Consider the following 19649-nt stretch of genomic DNA (forward strand, 5'->3'; position numbering starts at 1 on the left):
TCCCCAATTTAGAAATTATATATTTATATGTTATATAATTTAATTGTTGTCTTTCCAATTAAATTACATACACCCTGAGGTCAGGAGGGCATTTGTTTTGTAGTTTTCATAGTTTAGCATGGGACCTAGAACTGAATCATCTTTCAATAAATATGGCTTCTTTTTTTTTTTTTTTTACTTTCCTCAGAGAAATAGTAAATTTAGAGGAAGAAAATTTTAAGACTTCTATTCCTGAATAATCAATGGGTCAAAGAAGAAATCAAAGTGAAATTAAAAAAAAAACTGGAAACAACTGAAAACTGAAAAACGAAAACAAACTGAAAATTGGAAAAAGGAAACAAATGAAAAAATCGAAAAAAACATCCCAACACATACAGAATGCAGCAAAAGCAATTCTAACCAGGAATCTTATGGTGATAAATGCATACATTAAAAAAAATCTCAAAAAAGCTAACTTCTTATCTCTAGGAACTAGAGAAAAAACAATAAACTATACCCAAGTTAGCAGAACAAAGGAAATTAAAAAGATCAGAGCAGAAATAAAGGAAATAAAGAAAATAAGAAAAGATCAACAAAACTAAGGGTTGGGTTTTGAAAGAATAAACAAAATTGGCCACCTTTAGCTAGATTTAACAACAATCACCACTAAAAATAAAGGAGGACCCAAATAAATAAAGTTAGAAATTAAAGAGAGGACATTGTACTGATATCAAAGAAATACAAGGAATTATGAGAATACTATGAACAATTATACACCAACAAATTAAACAACCTAGGAGAAATGGATAAATTCCTAGAAACATACAGTCTACTAAGACCTATTCCTAGAGAAAAAAGAACATCTGAACAGACTAATTACTAGTAAGAAGATTGAATCAATAATTAAAAACCTCCCAACAAAGAAAAGTCAGTGACAGAGAGATTAATTGGCAAATTCTATCAAACATTTAAAGAAGAATGAATGCCAGTCCTTTTCAAACTCTTCCAAATAGTTGAACAGGATAAAACACTTCCAAACTCATTTTATAAGACCATCATTACCCTGATACCAAAGGCAGATAAGGGTACTAGAAAAAAGAAAAATACAAGCCAATATCCCTAATGAATATACATGCAAAATTTCTGTACAAAATTCTAGCAAATCAAATTCAACAGCATTTAAAAAAAAATCAAATACCATGATCAAGTGGGATTTATCCCTGGGATGCAAGAATGGTTCAACAACACAGATCGATCAGTACAATGTATCTTATTAATGGTACAAAAGACAAAAATCATATGATCATCTCAATAGATGCAGAAAAAAGCATTTGATGAATCAAATCCTTACAGATGAAAATTCTAAACAAAGAGGGTATACAAGGATTACAATTCAACATAACAAAGGCCATATATGGCAAGTCAACAGCTAACATTCTATTCAATGGTGAAAGGTTGAAAGATTCTTTTCTAAGATCAGGAAAAAAGCAAAAGTCCCCACTCTCACCATTCCTGTTCAACATAAGACTAGAAATCCTAGCTAGAGTGATCAGTTAAGAAAAGGAATCCAAATAAGAAAGGTAGAAGTAAATTTTCTGTTTGCAGATAACATATTTATTTTATTTTTTCTTATTATGGTATGTTAATCACCATACAGTACATCATTAGTTTTTGATGTAGTGTTCCATGATTCACTGTTGGCATATAACATGATACTATATATGGAAAATCCTCAAGACTCCATGAAAATTGTGAGAATAAACAATTTCAGTAAAGATGAGGGCACAAAATAAACATACAAAAGTCAGTTTCATTTTATATATACTAACAATGAGGTATCTGAAAAAGAAGTAAAGGAACCAATCCTCTTATAATAGCATTAAAAAGAATAAAGTACTTAAGGAATAAATATATCCAAGGAGGTAAAAGATCTGTACACAGAAATCTCTAAGACATTAATGAAAGAAAATAAAGACACAAACAAATGGAAAGATCCTGTGTTCAGGAACAGTTAATACTCTTAAAATGTCCATTCTATCCTAAGCTATCTACAGATTCAAAGCAATTCGTATTAAAATTCAAATGGCACTTTTCAAAGAAACAGGAAAAATAATCCTAAAATTCATATGGGACAATAACAACAACAACCCAAGAAACTCAACTAGGCAAAACAATCTTGAAAAAGAAAATGAAGCTGGAGGGCTCATACTTCCTGACTTTAAAACATATTATAAATACACAGTAATCAAAAGAGTATGGTACTGGCATAAAAACAGGTACACAGACCAATTTGAAAGAATAGAGAGCCCAGAAATAAACCTACCCATATATGGTCAACTAATATTTGACAAGGGAACAAAGACAAGTCAATGGGGAGAGGACAATATCTTTAATAAGTGGTGTTGAGAAAACTGGATATTCACTGGAAAAAGAATTAAATCTGACCTCTTACATCCCCTTATAAAAAATCTCAAAATTATTTCAAAAATTAAATCAAAAGACTTAAATATAGGACTGGGAACCATAAAACTCCTAGAAGAAAGCATAAGGAAAAAGCTCCTTGACACTGGTCGTAGCAATGATTTTTGGATATGACACCAAAATCAAAGGCAACAAAAGCAAAAATCAAAAAGTAGGGCTACATCACACTAAGAAGCTTCTGCACAGAAAAGAAACAATAAACAAAATGAAGAGGCAAACTACGGAATGGGAGAAAATATTTGCAATTAATCTAATAAGGGTTAAATATTCAAATATAAAAGGAACTCATACAAATCAGTAGCAATAATCATCATCATCACCATCATCATCTAATTTTAAAATAGGCAGAGGACTTGAACACTATTTTTTTCCAAAAAAAGATATATAAATGGCCAACACATATATAAGAAGATGATCAACATCACTAATCATCAGGGAAATGGAAATCAAAACCATAATGAGATACCACCTCATACATGGTAGAATTTCTACATTCAAAAAGACAAGAAATATCATTGGGTAAGATGTGGAGAAGAGGGAACAAACCTTTGAGCACTGTTGGTAAGAATGTGAACTGATATAGCAACTATGGAAAATAGTATGGGGGTTCCTCAAAAAATTAAAAATGGGACTACCATATGATCTAGCAATTCCACTTTGTGCTTATATCCAAAGGAAATGAAATAATTATCTTGTAGAGATATCTGCACCTCCCATGTTCATTACAGCATTATTTATAACAGCCAAGGTATGGAAACAACCTAAGTGCCCATTGACAGATGAACAGCTAAAAAAATGTAATAAATGTAATAGTTATATATATATATTACACAATACACACATACATGCACAATGGAATATTGTTCAGCCACGAGAAAGAAGGAACTCCTGCCATCTTCTACAATATAGATGGATTTTAAAGGGTTTATAGTAAGTGAAATAAGTCAGAAAAAAAACAAAAACTGTATGATCTCATTTAATGTAAAATCTAAAGAAGTTGAACCCATTTAAACAGAGTAAACCGTTGGTTGCCAATATAAAAAACTATGACCTGTGAAATTGTCTTTTAAAAGTGGATGGAAAATAAAGACCCTCAGACAAACAAAAATTGAGGGAATTTGTTGCCAATAGATCTGCCTTGCAAGAAATGTTAAAAGCAGTTTGCTAGAAAGAAAATAATATAGTTCAGAAACTCAGATCTATATAAAGAAAAGAAGAGCAGTGGGGAAGAAACAAGTGAAGATAAAATAAAAAGCTTTTATTCTTCTTATTCCTAGTTTATCTAACGGGTAACAGTTTGCTCAAATACTAATGGCAAAAGTGTATTTGATTATCTATGCATAAATATGTATATTTAAGTCATATATATAAATAAAATGAATGGCAGCAATGATATAAGAACAAGAGGGAGGAATTAGAAATATCTTGTTATTAAAAGATATTTACACCACATGTGAAGTAGTATATGTTATTTGAGAGTGGACTTCAATTACTGCAATCTCAAGGGCAACTAATAAAAAAATGAAAAAAAAAGAAAATAAATATGCTGAGATAAGATAGAAAATGAAATCATATACAATGCTCAATTAAACCACAAAAAGCAGAAAAGAGTAGAAGGCTAAAACTGGAACACAAACAAGAGCAATGAATAAAAAACAGTACCAAATATAGTAGATATTAATTCAACTATAGAAATAATCGCTTTAAACATCAATGGTCAAAGCACCAACACAAAGACATCGTGGATCAAAGTTAGAGTGGATCAAAAAATCACGTCAACTATACATTGTCTGGGAATTGTACTTTAAATGTACAGACAAATATAAATTAAAAGTAAAGTGATGGGGTGAATTCTACCAAATATTCAAACAATTAATACCAATCCTTCTTATACTCTTCTAAAGAAGGAGAGGAGAAAACATTCCAAACTCATTTTATGTGATCAGCATTATCCTGATACCAAAACTAGAGATGGACACTACAAAAAAAGTCATAGACCATTATCTCTGATGAACACAGATGCAAAAATCCTCAACAAGATATTAACAAACTAAGTTCAACAATGCATTAAAAGGATCATACACCACAATGAAGTGGGATTTATGCCTGGCAATAAAGGATAGATCAACATCCACAATCCAATACATGTGATTATACACCATACTGACAAAATGAAGGGTAAAAATCATATGATCATCTTTACAGCTGCAGAAAAAGCACCTGACAAAATTCAACATTAATTTATGATAAACTGAGTATTTCAACAAAGGGTATAGACAGAACATAACTCAACATAATAAAGGCCATATATGACAAATTCACGGATAACATCATACACGACAGTAAAAGCTAAAAGCTTTTCCTCTAAGACCAGGAACAAGACAAGGATGCCCACTCTCACTACGTTTATTCAACATAGTATTAGCAGTCTAGAGAGTAATTAGGCAAGAAAGAAATAAAAAACATCCAAATTGGAAAGAAGAAGTAAATTTGTCACTACTTGCAGATAACATATTATTCACAGAAAACCCTGGAGACTCCACCAAAAAACTGTGAATAAGGGAATTCAGTAGAGCTGCAGGAAACAAAAGCAACGAAAATAATCAACTATCAGAAAGAGAATTTAATAAAACAATCCTATTTAAAATAGCATCAAAAAGAAAAGAATACCTAGGAATAAATTTAGCAATGGAAGGAAAAGACCCATACGCTTAAATTAATTAATTAAACTGAAAAAGAAACAAATAAATGGAAAGCTATTTCATGCTCATGAACTGGAAGAATTAACATTGTTAAATGACCATACTACCCAAAGCAATCTACATATGCAGCACAATTTCTAGCTAATTTTCAATGGCATTTTTTACAGAAATATAACAAACAATCCTAAATTCATATAAAACCACAAAAAAGCCTAACTAGCCAAAGCAGTCTTGAAAAAGAACAAAGGTGGAGGCATTATGCTCCTTAATTTCAAACTGCATTACAAAGCTATAGTAATCAAAACAGTATGGTATTGGCATTAAAAAAATATATAGTTAAATGCAACGGAATAGAGAGACCAGAAATAAACCCACACATAGATGGTCAATTGATTTATAACATAACAGCCAAGAATATACAATGAGGAAAGAAGAGTTTCCTCAATAAATGTTGTCAGGAAAACTGGAACAGCAACATGCAAAAGAATAAAACTAGACCACTATCTTATACCATACACAAAAATTAACTCGAAATAAAGACTTGAACTTAAAACCTAAAACTCCAAAAAGAAAACATAGGCAGTACACTTCTTCACAATAGCCTTGGTGGTGATTTTTGGTTTTGACACAAAAAGCAAAGGACACAAAAGCAAAAAATACATCACGCAAAAATACATCAAACTAAGAAGCTTCTGCACAGCAAAGGAAACCATCAAAAAAATGAAAAGGCAAGCTACTGAATGGAAGAAAATGTATACAAATCATATACGTAATAAGGGGATAATATCCAAAATATATACAGAACTCATACAACTCAATACCAAAATAAAATCCAATTAAAAATGGGCAGTGGATCTGAATAGACATTTCCTAAAGAAAACATCCAGATGGCCAACATGGTACACGAAGAGATGATCACCATCAATAATCCTCAGGGAAATACAAATCAAAACCACAATGAGATATCACTTCACACCTGCTAGAATGGCCATTATCCAAAGGACAAGAAATAACAAGTGTTTGCAAGGATGTGGAGAAAAGGGAACCCTTATGCGCTGCTAATGGGAATGAAAATTGGTACGATTACTGCGGAAAACGGTATGGAGATTCCTCAAAAAAAATAAAAATGCAACTACCATATGATCCAACAATTCTACTTCTCAATATTTATCTGAAGACAAGGAAAACACTGACTCAAAAAGATATATGTACCCCCCCACTTTCATTCTAGCATCACTTACTATAGCCAAGACATGTAAGCAGCCTAAGTGTCCACAGACAGATAAACGGATAAAGAAAATGCGGCATATACATAAAATGGAGTATTATTCAGCCATAAGAAAGAATGAAATCCTGCTATTTGCAACAACATAGATGGACCCTGATCGCATTATACCAAGTGAAATAAATCAGACAAAGAAAAACAAGTGCTGGATGATCTCATTCATATGTAGCATTTGAAGACAAAAACAAAAAATCAAACTCATATATACAAACAGACTGGTGGTACAGAGGCAGGGGTAGGGGTTGGCAAAATTGGACAAGAGGTCAAATGGTACAAATTTTCAGTTATAAAATAAATAGGTCAAGAGGAGGTAATGCACAGCCTGATGACTTTGGTTAATAACATCGTATTGCATATTTGAGAGTTCCTAGAGAGTACATCTTAAAAGTTCTCATCACATGAAAAAAAATTTTTGTAACTACACATGATGAAGGATGTTAACTAACTGTGCTGATCATTTCACAATATATACAAATACTAATCATTATGCTGTATAGCTGGAACAAATATATTATGTGTCAATTACACCCCAATTGAAAAGTATAATAAAAATGATGGATATGAAAAAAAAGATAGTATATATAGATATTCATTTAATACCAAAAAATCCTTAATGTCTTAAATGGTATAATTAACTAAATAAACTATTTTATACAGTCAATGGAATACTATGAAAGCATTAAAACTGATACTGTAGAATAGTTAACCACAGGAAAAGTTGTTGATAAATAACCAAGTCATTGTTTTTGTTTAGAAATATTTTTCACTAAAAAAAAAGGAATATTTTCACTGAATTGTACAGTTTAAAGGGGTGAGTTTTATGGTATGTTAATTAATTTTCAATTAAAAATATTCATTCTTCTGTGGCACACATTAAAAAAGGTAAAAAATAAAAAGTTAAGTAATGGAGAAAGGTATACCATGCTAACACTAATCAAAAGAAAGCTAAAAGCTTTAATAGTTCAGACAGAGCAGATTTCAGAGCAAGGAAAATTATCAGGCATAAGGTGGGGTAATACAAATGATAAAAGGACAATTCTACAAGAAGACATAACAATCCTTATTGTGCATGTGCCTAAAAACAGCATTAGCACCTGAGACAAAACTGAGAGAAATGAAAAGGAGACACCAATGAATCCACTATTAGATTCGGAAACTTCAACATCCCTCTGTCAGAAATAAATAGATTCAACAGGCAGAAAATCAGTAAGGACACAGTTGAAGTCCACAATACCATTGGTCAACTGGATAACTGACACAATCTACTACTTTATCCAACAACAGAAGATTATACCTTCTTCTCAAGTTTACATGGAATATTTGCCAAGATAGAACGTAATCTTGGCCATAAAACATAGCTTAACAAATTTAAAAGAACAGAAAGCATACAATGTCTGTTTCAGAACACAGTGGAATGAAACTAGATAACAATAAAAGAAAGATAGCTGGAAAATATCAAAATACATGGAGATTAAACAATGTATTTCTAAATAACATATGGCTCAAAATAAATTCAAAAATATTTTGAGCTAAATGAAAATGCACCTTATCAAAATTTGTGGGTTGCAGTGAAATCAGGGCTTAGACAGTAATCTACAGCATTGAATTCACATATTAGAAAAGAAGATACAAAGTCAATAATTTAAGTTTCCACCTTGGGAAACTAAATCAAGAAGAGCAAATTAAATGCAAAGTAAGCAGAAGAAAAATAAATCAGTAATAAATATATTTTCAGTAAGTACATTTATAAAAAATATTATAATACTTGATTATATTCTCAAATATTTGGGGATGGGAGCATTTTGTTATTACCTCATCCCATAACTCTCTATAAATACCTAGAAATTCTATAAATGTTAACTTTAACCAGATCATATGAACGGTCTTTTACAATGAAAAACAACTCTTTACTTGTTTTTTCAAGTCTTAAGTGAGAGGGGAAAAAAGTGTCTCCAAACACTCTGTGGTTCCTACAATGTATATTTCTTCCTTATCTGCTAGGTTATTCAGAGTTAATGAAATGCTTAAATACTGAATCTCATCCCAGATGCCTGCAAACATTTTTGGTTCCTATTAACTGATCTGTTTCATACAGTTTAATTTTTAAGCCATTGTCAACTGATTTTTTAGTTGGTGATATGAATTCTGCAATAATCTTAAAATCAATCTTTCTCATATAATAGGATCATTTGTATTTGTGTTCTCTGTTACATCAATATTCATCTCCATTGATAGTATTTATTTGCCAATGTATAAACAACCTTAATATTAAAAAACATTCTAGGGTAGAACACTATTCGATGAGATCAAGTTATTGCTATCTAAAGGAAAGATTAATATGTAGTTAGTAAATTATAAGATTAAATGTAGTACACTATATTTCCACTTTTTTAAGAACTAGCAGTCTACATTCAAATATAAGCTTTTTTTCAGTTATTCGAACTATTCAATTAAAGAGTCTGTCACATAACCCAATCAGTTTAAAGAAGTAAGGATTCTCATGCAACATTTAATTTTATTTCTTATTCTTTATTGCACATCAGTATAACTAGAATAACACAAATTCTCAGGCCCCATTAGTCTACATCTTAAATCTTATCTCTGCAGCTTTGGGGCCAGATGATTATACTACCCACCAAGCTGAAAACCACTGCAATTGAGAACTCCTCTTATACCTACTTAAAAGCCTGTGTACTAAGTACTGCCAATTTTAAATACGACAATTAAAGAGGAATCCAGGCACTTTTGTTCCTTTTAGATTTTTGATAATTTTACAATTACTTTGTAAAATGCACATATAAATGTGTATATCATCAAGTTCAAATAATAATATAATGTTCACAAGGCAAATTTAAGAATAGCAACACATTACATAAAGCCTCAGGACTCCTATTCCATGCTTGTACAATTTCAAAGAAGTCCTGTTGTTAAAAAGAAATCAGTATCATTGTCAGTTAACCTAGTTTGTATTGACTAAAGTACTAATTTTAAAATTATCATGCATTTTAAATCACACTGTGAAAACCATGTCTTTATAAACTATAATGTACATCAACTATAAGTCTCACCTTTATTCCCAATTTTTTCATTTAAAAAAATGGTGGCAAACATATGAAGAGTAAATGCATGAGGTTATAATTAATGAATATCTAAATTAAACACTGGAAAGTAAAAACTCTTATTCTGTATGTTTATTTACTTTTCAAATGGATATTTAACAAATCTTTTAAAGAAATTTTCAAAAAAAAAATGTTTTGCTGACTGTGGCATTGACCTCTGGGCATCACACTCAGTCCCTGGAAATTTAGATGATAGGTATACAAATACATTATTATTTTAAGTAAAGAGTATATTAAAATATAATATTCGGTTTGGTGATCTATGTTATAGTAACTTATTTTGTAAGCATTAGTTATGACATTATTAAGTTGAATTCTGGACACTAGACTCCAGAATTACCACAAACTTTGCTAAGATTCTGCAAATGAAATAAAATCATGAAAAAAGTGGAAAAATAAAGATTTTTTCAAAAATCTAACTATATGAAATATAACTAGTAATATTTTACATCTATTGTGGTTGCAAACTATTTTTAGTTTAGAATGTCTGTAATAATATTTAAGTGCATCATAAACACAGCAATTATTTTTTAAGAAATACTTTTTATTTGGCCAAATAATTCATTAAGTCAATACTGTTTTGATGAAGACTTCCATGATTTTACATCACACACAAAATGTACTTTAAAAATAAAGGAGAGGAGTTCTAGAACAATTAGAATATTATATATCTCCCGACAAATGAAAATGGAATCTAGTTGGTTTGTAAGTTTATATAAAAAAATGATTCCTTAAAACATTACATTTTGGTGGTATATTCCACATGTTTCAAATAACATAAAAAGTCATTTGGAACAATGAATCAAAGATGCACTTGTAATCAAGACATCTTAATTTCTATCCTTTACATGTATTTGCTTTCTAAAATTTAGAAGGCTATATATTTCTGTCCAAAAAATTTTAAAAAGCTTTTGTGAAAACACCAGTTTTCAACTTTTATTTTTATTCCATGCTTGTAGTATAAAACTATAAGCTTGAAAAATCTAAAGGGTGATGAGCCAGAAGATGGATATAAAACAACACAAACTAATTTTAAAAAATCTAGGAAAACATCTGCATAGAAATCAACACCTCTTAAGAAATCATATAAGCAAGAAAAGAATGGAATAAAATATTTAAAGTACTGAGAGAAAAAAGAAAAGCCATCAATCTAGAATTCTGCACCCTGTGAAATTATCTTTCAAAATGAAGGAGGAACACTTTCATAGACAAACACTGAGGAAATTTGTTGCCAGTAGACCTACCTTACAAGAAATGTTAAAAGAAGTTATTTAGAGAAAAGGAATATAATATAGTTCAAAAACTCAGATCATAGAAAGCAAGCAAGAACACTGGGAAAGAAATAGTGTACATAAAATAAAAATCCTTTCTTATTCTTAATGATCTAACACATAAAATTTAGTCAAAATATTAGTAGCAAATGATATATGCATCTATCTAAGTTTAGGCATATGTCATACATACATGAATGTTTATATATAAGTGAAATTAATGCAGCAAATATGTAAGAGACAGAAGAAAAGAATTAGGTTTATTTTCTAATTATAAGGTACTTACACTACCTGGGAAGGGTAGACTGTTATTTGAAAATGGAACTGAACTAATTATAAATGTGGATTGCAAACTTTAGAGCAACCACTAAAAATGGTAAAATAAGAACTATAACCAATATGCTACGAAAGAAAAGAAAATGGAATCATATACAATGCTTATTTAAAACTACAAAAGCCATAAAAAGAGTGAAGGACAGAAGACAAAAACAAAGAAAAATGGCAACAAATAGAAAATAAGAAGGGATATTGCAAATATTAATCCAAATATATCAACCATTATGAATGTCAAAGATCCAAATGAACCAATTAAGAGAGATTATCAGATGAGATTAAAAAAAAAAAGACCCAATACATGTTGTCCTCAAGAAACCCACTTTAAAGGTAAAGACATATAAAATGATAGAGAAAGCTATATCATGCAGACATCAATCAAAAGAAAGCAGTAGTAGCTATATTAACTTTAAACTGAGCAGTCTTCAAAGCAAGAGAACTTATCAGGATAAAGAATGGCATTACAGCGGCTCCTGGGTGGCTCAGTAGGTTGAGTCTGCTTTCAGCTAAGGTCATGGTCCCAACGTCCTAGAATCAAGCCCCACATCAGGCTCCCTGCTCATCGGGGAGCCTACTTCTCCCTATCCCACTCCCCGCTTGTGCCCGCTCTCTCTCTGTGTCAAATAAATAAATACAATCTTTAAAAAAAAAAAAAGAAAAAAAAAAGAATGGCATTACAAAATAATAATAGTCATTTCTCCAAAAAACATAGCAACTGACAAAGTTTATGCACCTAACAAAGGTGAAGCAAAACTGATAGAACTGCAAGAAACAGATGAATCCAGTATCACAGTTGGAGACTTCAACTCCACTATCAGAAAATGAACAGATCTATCAACAGAAAATCAGTAAGAACATAGTTAAACACAACTCCATCAACCAACAGGATAGAATTGACATCTACAGACTACTTCATCCAACAACCCCTGAATGTATATTCATCAAAATCTCACATAAACATTTACCAAGACAGGCTACATTTTGGGCCTAAAATACAACTTAACAAATTTAAAAGAACAGAAATTATACAATGTCTGCCCCAGATCACAATGGAATTAAACTACACATCAATAACAGAAAGATAGTTGGAATACCCCCAAATATGTGGAGATAAACAACACATTTCTAAGTAACACATGGGCCAAAGACTCAAGAAAAATTTAAAAATATTTTAAACTAAATGAAAATAAAAATACAACATATCAAAATTTGTGGGATATAGCAAAACAGTGCTTAGAGGGAAATTTAGAGCAATCAATGCACGTATCATGAAAGAAGAAAAATCTAAAAGCAATAATCTAAACTTCCGCCTTAAGAAACTAGAAAAAAAAAAAAGAGCAAATCAAATCCAAAGTAGGCATAAGTAAAGAAATAATAAAAATTACAGGAGAAATCAATGAAATTGAAAGCAGAAAATCAACAGAGAAAATCCACAAAACCAAAATCTGGTTCTTTGGAAAGATCAATATTGATAAGCCTCTAGCCAGGCAAAGAAAAAAGTGAGAGAGGATACAAATTATTAATATCAGAAATTAAAGAGAGGACAATACTACAGATCCCATGGACATTAGAAATATAATAAAGAAACACTATGAACAGTTCCACGTACAAAAGTTTGATATCCTAGATGAAATGGACTAATTCCTTGAAAGACACAATCTGCGAAGATTCACACAAGAACAAATAGACAATCTGAATAGGCAGATATTTATGAAAGAAATTGAATCAATAACTAATAACCTTTCAAAATAGAAAGCATCAGACCCATATGGTTCACTGAAGAATGCTACCAAAACTTAAGGAAGAAATTAGACCAATTCCCTACAATCCCTTTCAGAGGATAGAAACAAAACCTAACTATTTCTATGAAGCCAGCATTATCCTAATATTATGGCCAAAGACATCACAAGAATGGAAAAGAACAAACCAACATTTCTCCTGAAAACAGATGTAAAACTCCTGAAAAAAAAATTTAGTAAATTGAATCCAACAATGTATACAAAGAATCTACCAAGTGGGATTTTCCCCAGGTACGCAAGTCTGATTCAACATTCAAAAATCAATTAGTATAATCCATCACATTACCAGGTGAAAAAAAGAAAAATCACATGATCATTTCAATAGATAGAGAAAAACAATTTGATCAAATCCAACCTTGTTCATGACAAAAATTCCCAGTAATCTAGGAATAGAGAACTTCCTCAACTTGATAAAAATAGCTATAAAAATTCTGTAGCTAACATCATACTTAATGGTAAGAAATTAGAAGCTTCCCCACTAAGATAAGGTCCAAGGCAAGGATGTCCCAACTCATCACTGCTTTTTAACATCCTATTGAAAGTTGTAGCTATTTCAATAAGACAGGGCAAGGAAATAAATTATACACACACACACACACACACACACACACACAAGACAGGGCAAGGAAATAAATTATACACACACACACACACACAGATTGGGAAAGAGGAAATAAAACTGTTTGTTCACAGATGACATGATCATCTACATAGAAAATCCCAAAGGGGGTGCCTGGGTGGCTCAGTCGGCTAAGCATCTGCCTTAAGCTCAGGCCATGATCTCAGGGTCCTAGCATTAAGCCCAGCTCCCCGCTCAGTGGAGTCTGCTTCTCCCTCTCCTTCTGTCCCTAACCCCCACTCGTACTTGCTCTCTCCTGCACTTTCTCTCTCTCAAATAAATAAATAAAATATTGTAAAAAAAAGAATATCCAAAAGAAAACAGAACAAAACAAAACCAACCAAACAAAAACCCCACTAAACCCTGGAATGAGTAAGTGATTATAACAGGTTGCAGATACAAGGTTCATACACAAAAGCCAATCATTTTCCTATATACCAGCAATGAACAAGCTAAAAACACAATACTGTTTACATCAACACCCCCAAAAATGAAATATTGAGGTATAAATGTAGAAAAATATGTACAAGATCTATAGAAGGAAAACAACAAACTGCTGATGAGCAAAATCAAAGAACTAAATAAATGGAGAGAGACTTCGTGTGCATTGATAGGTAGGAAGACTTAATATCAAGATGTCCATTCCCCCCAACTTGATCTATAAATTCAGTGCAATCCCATTCAAAATCTCAGAAAATTATTTTATCAATATCAACAAACTATTTTAAAGTTTATACAAAGAGCCAAACTGCACAATATCTAACACACTACTGAAGAAGAACGAAGTTGGAGGAATGACACAATCATACTTTAAAACTTAATATAAAGCTATAGCTGTCAAAATAGTGTAGTATTGTTGAAACAACAGATCAATGGAACAGATTAGAGTCCAGAAATAGAAATACAGTCAACCGATCTTTGACAAAGAAGCAAAGGTAACACAATGGAGCTAAGATAGACTTTCAACAAATGGTGCTAAAACAATTGGATATCCACATGCAAGAAAAAAAAAAAAAGAATCCAGATGCAGAATTTACACCTTCAGAAAAATTAATTCAAAGTGGATCTATGATCCAAATGTAAAACACAAAACTTTAAGATTCCTAGAAGATAACCTAGAAGAAAATCTAGATGACCTTAAGTATAATAATAAAAAATCATAATCCATGAAAGAAATATTTTATAAACTATACTTCATTAAAATTAAAGACATATAATTTGCAAAAGTAATGTCAAATGAATGAGAAAACAAGCCACAGACTCGGAGAAAGTATTTACAAAAGACACATCTGAAAAAGGACTTTTATCCAAAATACACAAAGAACACTTAAAACTAAACAATATGGAAATGAACCACCATATTAAAAAATGGGCCAAAGACTTTAACAGACACTTCACCAAAGAAGATATACAGATGGCATATTAAAACAACCCCTAACAGAATGACCAAAATCCTGAACATGGACATTACCAACTTCTGGCAAGAACGTGGAGCAACAGAAACTATCATTCATCGCTAGTAGGAATGCATAATAGTACAGTAAGTTTGGAAGATGGTTTGGCTGTATCTTATAAAACTAAATATGCCCTTATCATAAGATCCAGTAATTGTACTCCTTGGTATTTATCCAAAAGAGTTGAAAACTTATTTCCACAGAACACCTGCACATGGATGTTCATAACAACTTTACTCAAAATTGTCAAAATTTGGGAGCAACCAAGATGTCCTTCAGTAGGTGAATAGATAAAGTGTGGCACATCCAGACAATGGACTATTAGCACTAGAAAGAAATCGGTTGCCATGAAAAGACATGGTGTACTTTAAATGCATATTACTAAGTGAAAGAGACCAATCTGAAAAGGCTACGTAGTGAAGGATTACAACTATAGGACATAATGGAGAAAGCAGAAGCGTGAAGATAGTAAAAAGATCAGTGGTTGTAGAGTTCATGGGGTGAATGAACAGGCAGAACACAGAAAATTTTTAGGCGTGAAATTCTGAATATTATAATGAAGGATACATGTCATCTTACTTTGTTCAAACCCATTGAATATACAACACCAAGAATGAAATGTAAGGTAAACTATGTCAATGTAGGTTCATCAACCATAACAAGTGTACAATTTTGGCAGGAGATATTGATGATGGGGTAGGCTATGCACATGTGGATATTGTGGGGATATACTGAAAATCTCTGTACCTTCTTCTCTTTTGCTGTGACCATAAACTACGGTCTTAAAAAAATACTAAGGGAGGACATCAAATACAAGTTAGGGGGAAAAAGTTGTCCTTCTCTCCAGAAGGGTGAGAAGGGTGAGGGTTCCTTCAACAAGGGGGGAAAAATACTAAAGAAATAAGTTGAGAACAAGCTAGCTGAATAAATAAATTCAAATGAAGGGAACAATAAAAAGATGTTTTTGCTTACACTACATGTCAGAAAAAGGAGGAGGAGGAACAGGAGTTGAACAGAGAGATGAAACACAAGAAACGGGAAAGATCAGAGCCCTAGCATGAACTGATCAAGCCATGCACCGTGAGCATCACAGCTCATAATCTAGCACCCTCCTCACTTGGCTTCAGTGTCTTCTTGTAAAGAAGGAAAAAAAATGTTTGGAAACAAATTTAATATGCTTCTCCACAACTTCCACACAACAGTCATGTTTATATCTCTATAGTAATAAAAGCAAGCTGTCATTAACTATAAACAAGCACAGGCATCTTATTGGGGTGGTGGCTGAACTCAGTAAACTTACTAAAAATCATTAAACTGTTCACTTACAACAGGTTAAGTTAATGGTATATAAATTATGCCTCAGTAAAGTTCTTTTAAAAATCTATCTCACTCTTCTTCATGGTACTTCTTCGGATACTGTCTACTCTTCTCCGATAGAGAAAAAGCTCAAATGCCTCTACAGAATATCATTTTCAACTTATTATACTTCAGTTTGTCTGATGTTCCTTTTGAAATGTGGAATCCATGGTTAAATACACCATTTCCATCATGTTTTACTTATACAGAATTAATGATTTTACTCAGCTGTGTTGGCATATTTTGGTTACTGTAGCTTGTGACTATTTAGCAACCACATCACACTGTTTGATTATATTAAACATAAACTTAAATTCCTAGACTTTTTGCCCCCTACAATCAACTTCCAAGGAAATTTACTTCCACTCATATAGTATTCAATATTTTTTTATTTTTACTTAAAAATTAATTTTAATGAACATTTGAGAAAAACAGAAAAGAGGTAAGAAGAACAAAAACCATAGCTGATAATGTAGTATATTTACTTCTAGCACATTTTATATGAATGATCATGTCAAAAAAATCATATCAATTTCTATGGCCATCCTTTTCAGGTCCGAGAAATGCTATACTTAATACTCTATATAATAGAGTTTATGACATCACCCTTTACAGTTCTTAACACTATCCAAAATGTTACTTGGTCACTTTCTCATTGTAAACTTTGTTATTACCCACAATTCTTGAGCTCATAAGCTTTATTAACCTTTCTTCACCTAGGACCTCATCTAGTTCTGTAGTTTAAAATTAACTCCATCTGGGGCGCCTGGGTGGCTCATCGTTAAGCGTCTGCCTTCGGCTCCGGTCATGATCCCAGCTTTCTGGGATCGAGCTCCGCATCGGGCTCCCTGCTCAGCGGGAAGCCTGCTTCTCCCTCTCCCACTCCCCCTGCTTGTGTTCCCTCTCTCACTGCCTCTCTTTCTGTCAAATAAATAAATAAAAACCAAAAAAATTAAATTAAATTAAATTAACTCCATCTAATCCCTAGCCATAACTCTAAACCTAGAGTTAAATCTCTGGAGAGGTCTCTGAAGTGCAGGATGGTAGGCACATACCTTTGCACTGATTACTCAGTCATAAAAAAATAATGAAATGGAATGAATAGAGCTAGAGTATAATACTAAGCGAAATCAGTCAGTCAGAGAAAGACAAATATCATATGACTTCACTCATATGTAGAATTTAAGAAACAAAACAAATGAGCAAATTGTGGGGGGGGCAGAGAGGCAAACCAAGAAGATGACTTTTAACTATATGAAGCACACTGATGATTATCAGAGGGGAGGTGGGTGAGGGGTTGGGCTAAACAGGTGATGGGGATTAAGGAGGGCACTTGCTGTAATGAGCACCGGGTACTCCACGAAGTGTTGAATCACTATACTCTACACCAGAATCTAATATTACACTATATGATAACCAACTGGAATTAAAATAAAAACTTAAAAAAAATAAAGTAAAATAAAATTAAAATAACTCCATCTGTATGTTGAGGATTCCTAAAGTTATCTCTCTAACCCAGACCTCTCTCATGAACTCCGGACTCATATGCATGATGCCTACAGACACATACACATACACAAACTTCATTACGTATGTACTGCATACACACACATGTGTATATTCCACATGTCCAAAACCAAATTCTGGACTCTCTCTACTACCCCACCAACATTCCCCATCCATAGCCTTTCCCATCTCAATTGATGGCCATTCTATCCTTCAGGTGGTCAATCTTGACTTCTCTCATTCTCTAACATTCCATAACCATACCATTAGCAAATTGTATTGTTTGTGCCTTCAAAAATATGTCCAGAATCTAGCCAATTTCTCAGCATCCCCACTGTTACTATCATGGCAAAATCTCCACCAACTCTATCCTTGCTCCACCCTCCACTACAGTCTATTTTCACATTTCTAAGTGATCTTTTCAAGGTAAGTCACATAAAAACTGCAATGGCTTTGTTTCACTCGGGACAAAATACCAATATCCTTTCTTTAGGCTTCTGTCACCTCTCTGATCTGTACTGCTCACTGCCTTTTGCTCTACCTCACTCAAGCGTTCCATATTTTCTAAAAGTTCTTAATGTTTTGTTTTTATTAACAAAAAAACTTCTAAATGATAAAACTATGAAAGAGTAATCTCCCTTTTACCCAAATGATTTCTCTTAAAGTACAGAATTAAATGGAAAGCCAAGTCTTTAGGGAAAAGAAAAAACAAAAAAACCTAAGTTAAGTTCATGGCAAGAATTTGTAGAGCCCTGAATGCCTGCCTATGGCACTGATGAAGAGTTTAATAAAGACGGGTTTCTAAAATAAACCAAAATGCATGGTGTGGTAGATGATTTCTGGGTTTGGGATTGAAAAATAGTGCTTAAATCTTCTCCACTACTGACTATAAGACCTTCGCTAAGTCATTATTCTGATTCATAACTTTCTTACAGGTAAAGATGAACAGATTAATTTGTAAAACTCATTATGAACTTATGCTTTACAAGAGAAATACTTATAGGTATCTACCAAAAATACATCTAATAGGTCTGATTTATTCCCAGTAATGTTATTTAAAGTTCTTGATTAGTCTGCATATACAAAAGAATGCCAGTGAATAAACCAAATACCACAAATGTTAAGGGACTGGTCGTAGATTAAATTATATAAATTTACTAAAGCTATGAAGTGAACTCAAAACTGAGGGGTGGAGAGGCTCACTAAAAACTGCAAGGGCAAAGAAGCCACAAACCTAAAGTTCCTGAAAAGAATACAGATTTTGAATGTTCAGACTGTATATCTGGACCTGGGCTTTGAGCAAATGTCTTCAGATGAAGGCCCTGGAGGAGGAATTAATTGTCAGAAGGTCTCTGGGAACTGCTCCTGGCTGAAATAAGCCGCGAGTTAGAAAGGACGAACCACCTTTCGAGAGAAAGCTGGAAGCTAAATTGTAGTTTCGTCTTCTAAGCGGGTCAGTTCTAACAATTTTATCTCCCAACCCGAACCACTCACCGGGTCAACTGGGCTGCAAGGCCTTATGAGTTGAGAACAAGAGGCCCAGACCCGGCACAGTCCGACAAATCGCTAGGTGTTCATCTGCTCCGGAGACGGTTGCTAAGGAAACAAGCCTAGACTCGGGACTCAGTCTCGCAAGGCTTTCTCCGGGCACTCCAGAGCTTCGGGGGCGTGGTTACGTGAGTGACGCACGTAGGGGGCGGGACGAAGGCGAAACCGGATCCAGGATCGGGTTACATTGGGGGGGC

At 32.8% G+C, this 19649-nt stretch overlaps 1 protein-coding gene across 1 annotated transcript in view; it reads right to left on the reverse strand.

The window, feature by feature from the left end:
* LRRIQ3 (leucine rich repeats and IQ motif containing 3) overlaps positions 1–19563 on the reverse strand; it is a 172677-nt gene extending 153114 nt beyond the window's left edge. The window contains exon 1 of the mRNA XM_045802018.2: positions 19399–19563. The gene's annotated coding sequence lies outside the window, so the exon portion shown is untranslated. The remainder of the gene's footprint in view (positions 1–19398) is intronic.
* Positions 19564–19649: the final 86 nt, after the last annotated feature.

This window comes from Ursus americanus, chromosome 12, assembly GCF_024610735.1.
Source record: "Ursus americanus isolate L20-20 chromosome 12, mUrsAme1.1.p, whole genome shotgun sequence".
NCBI classification, from domain to species: Eukaryota; Metazoa; Chordata; class Mammalia; order Carnivora; family Ursidae; genus Ursus; species Ursus americanus.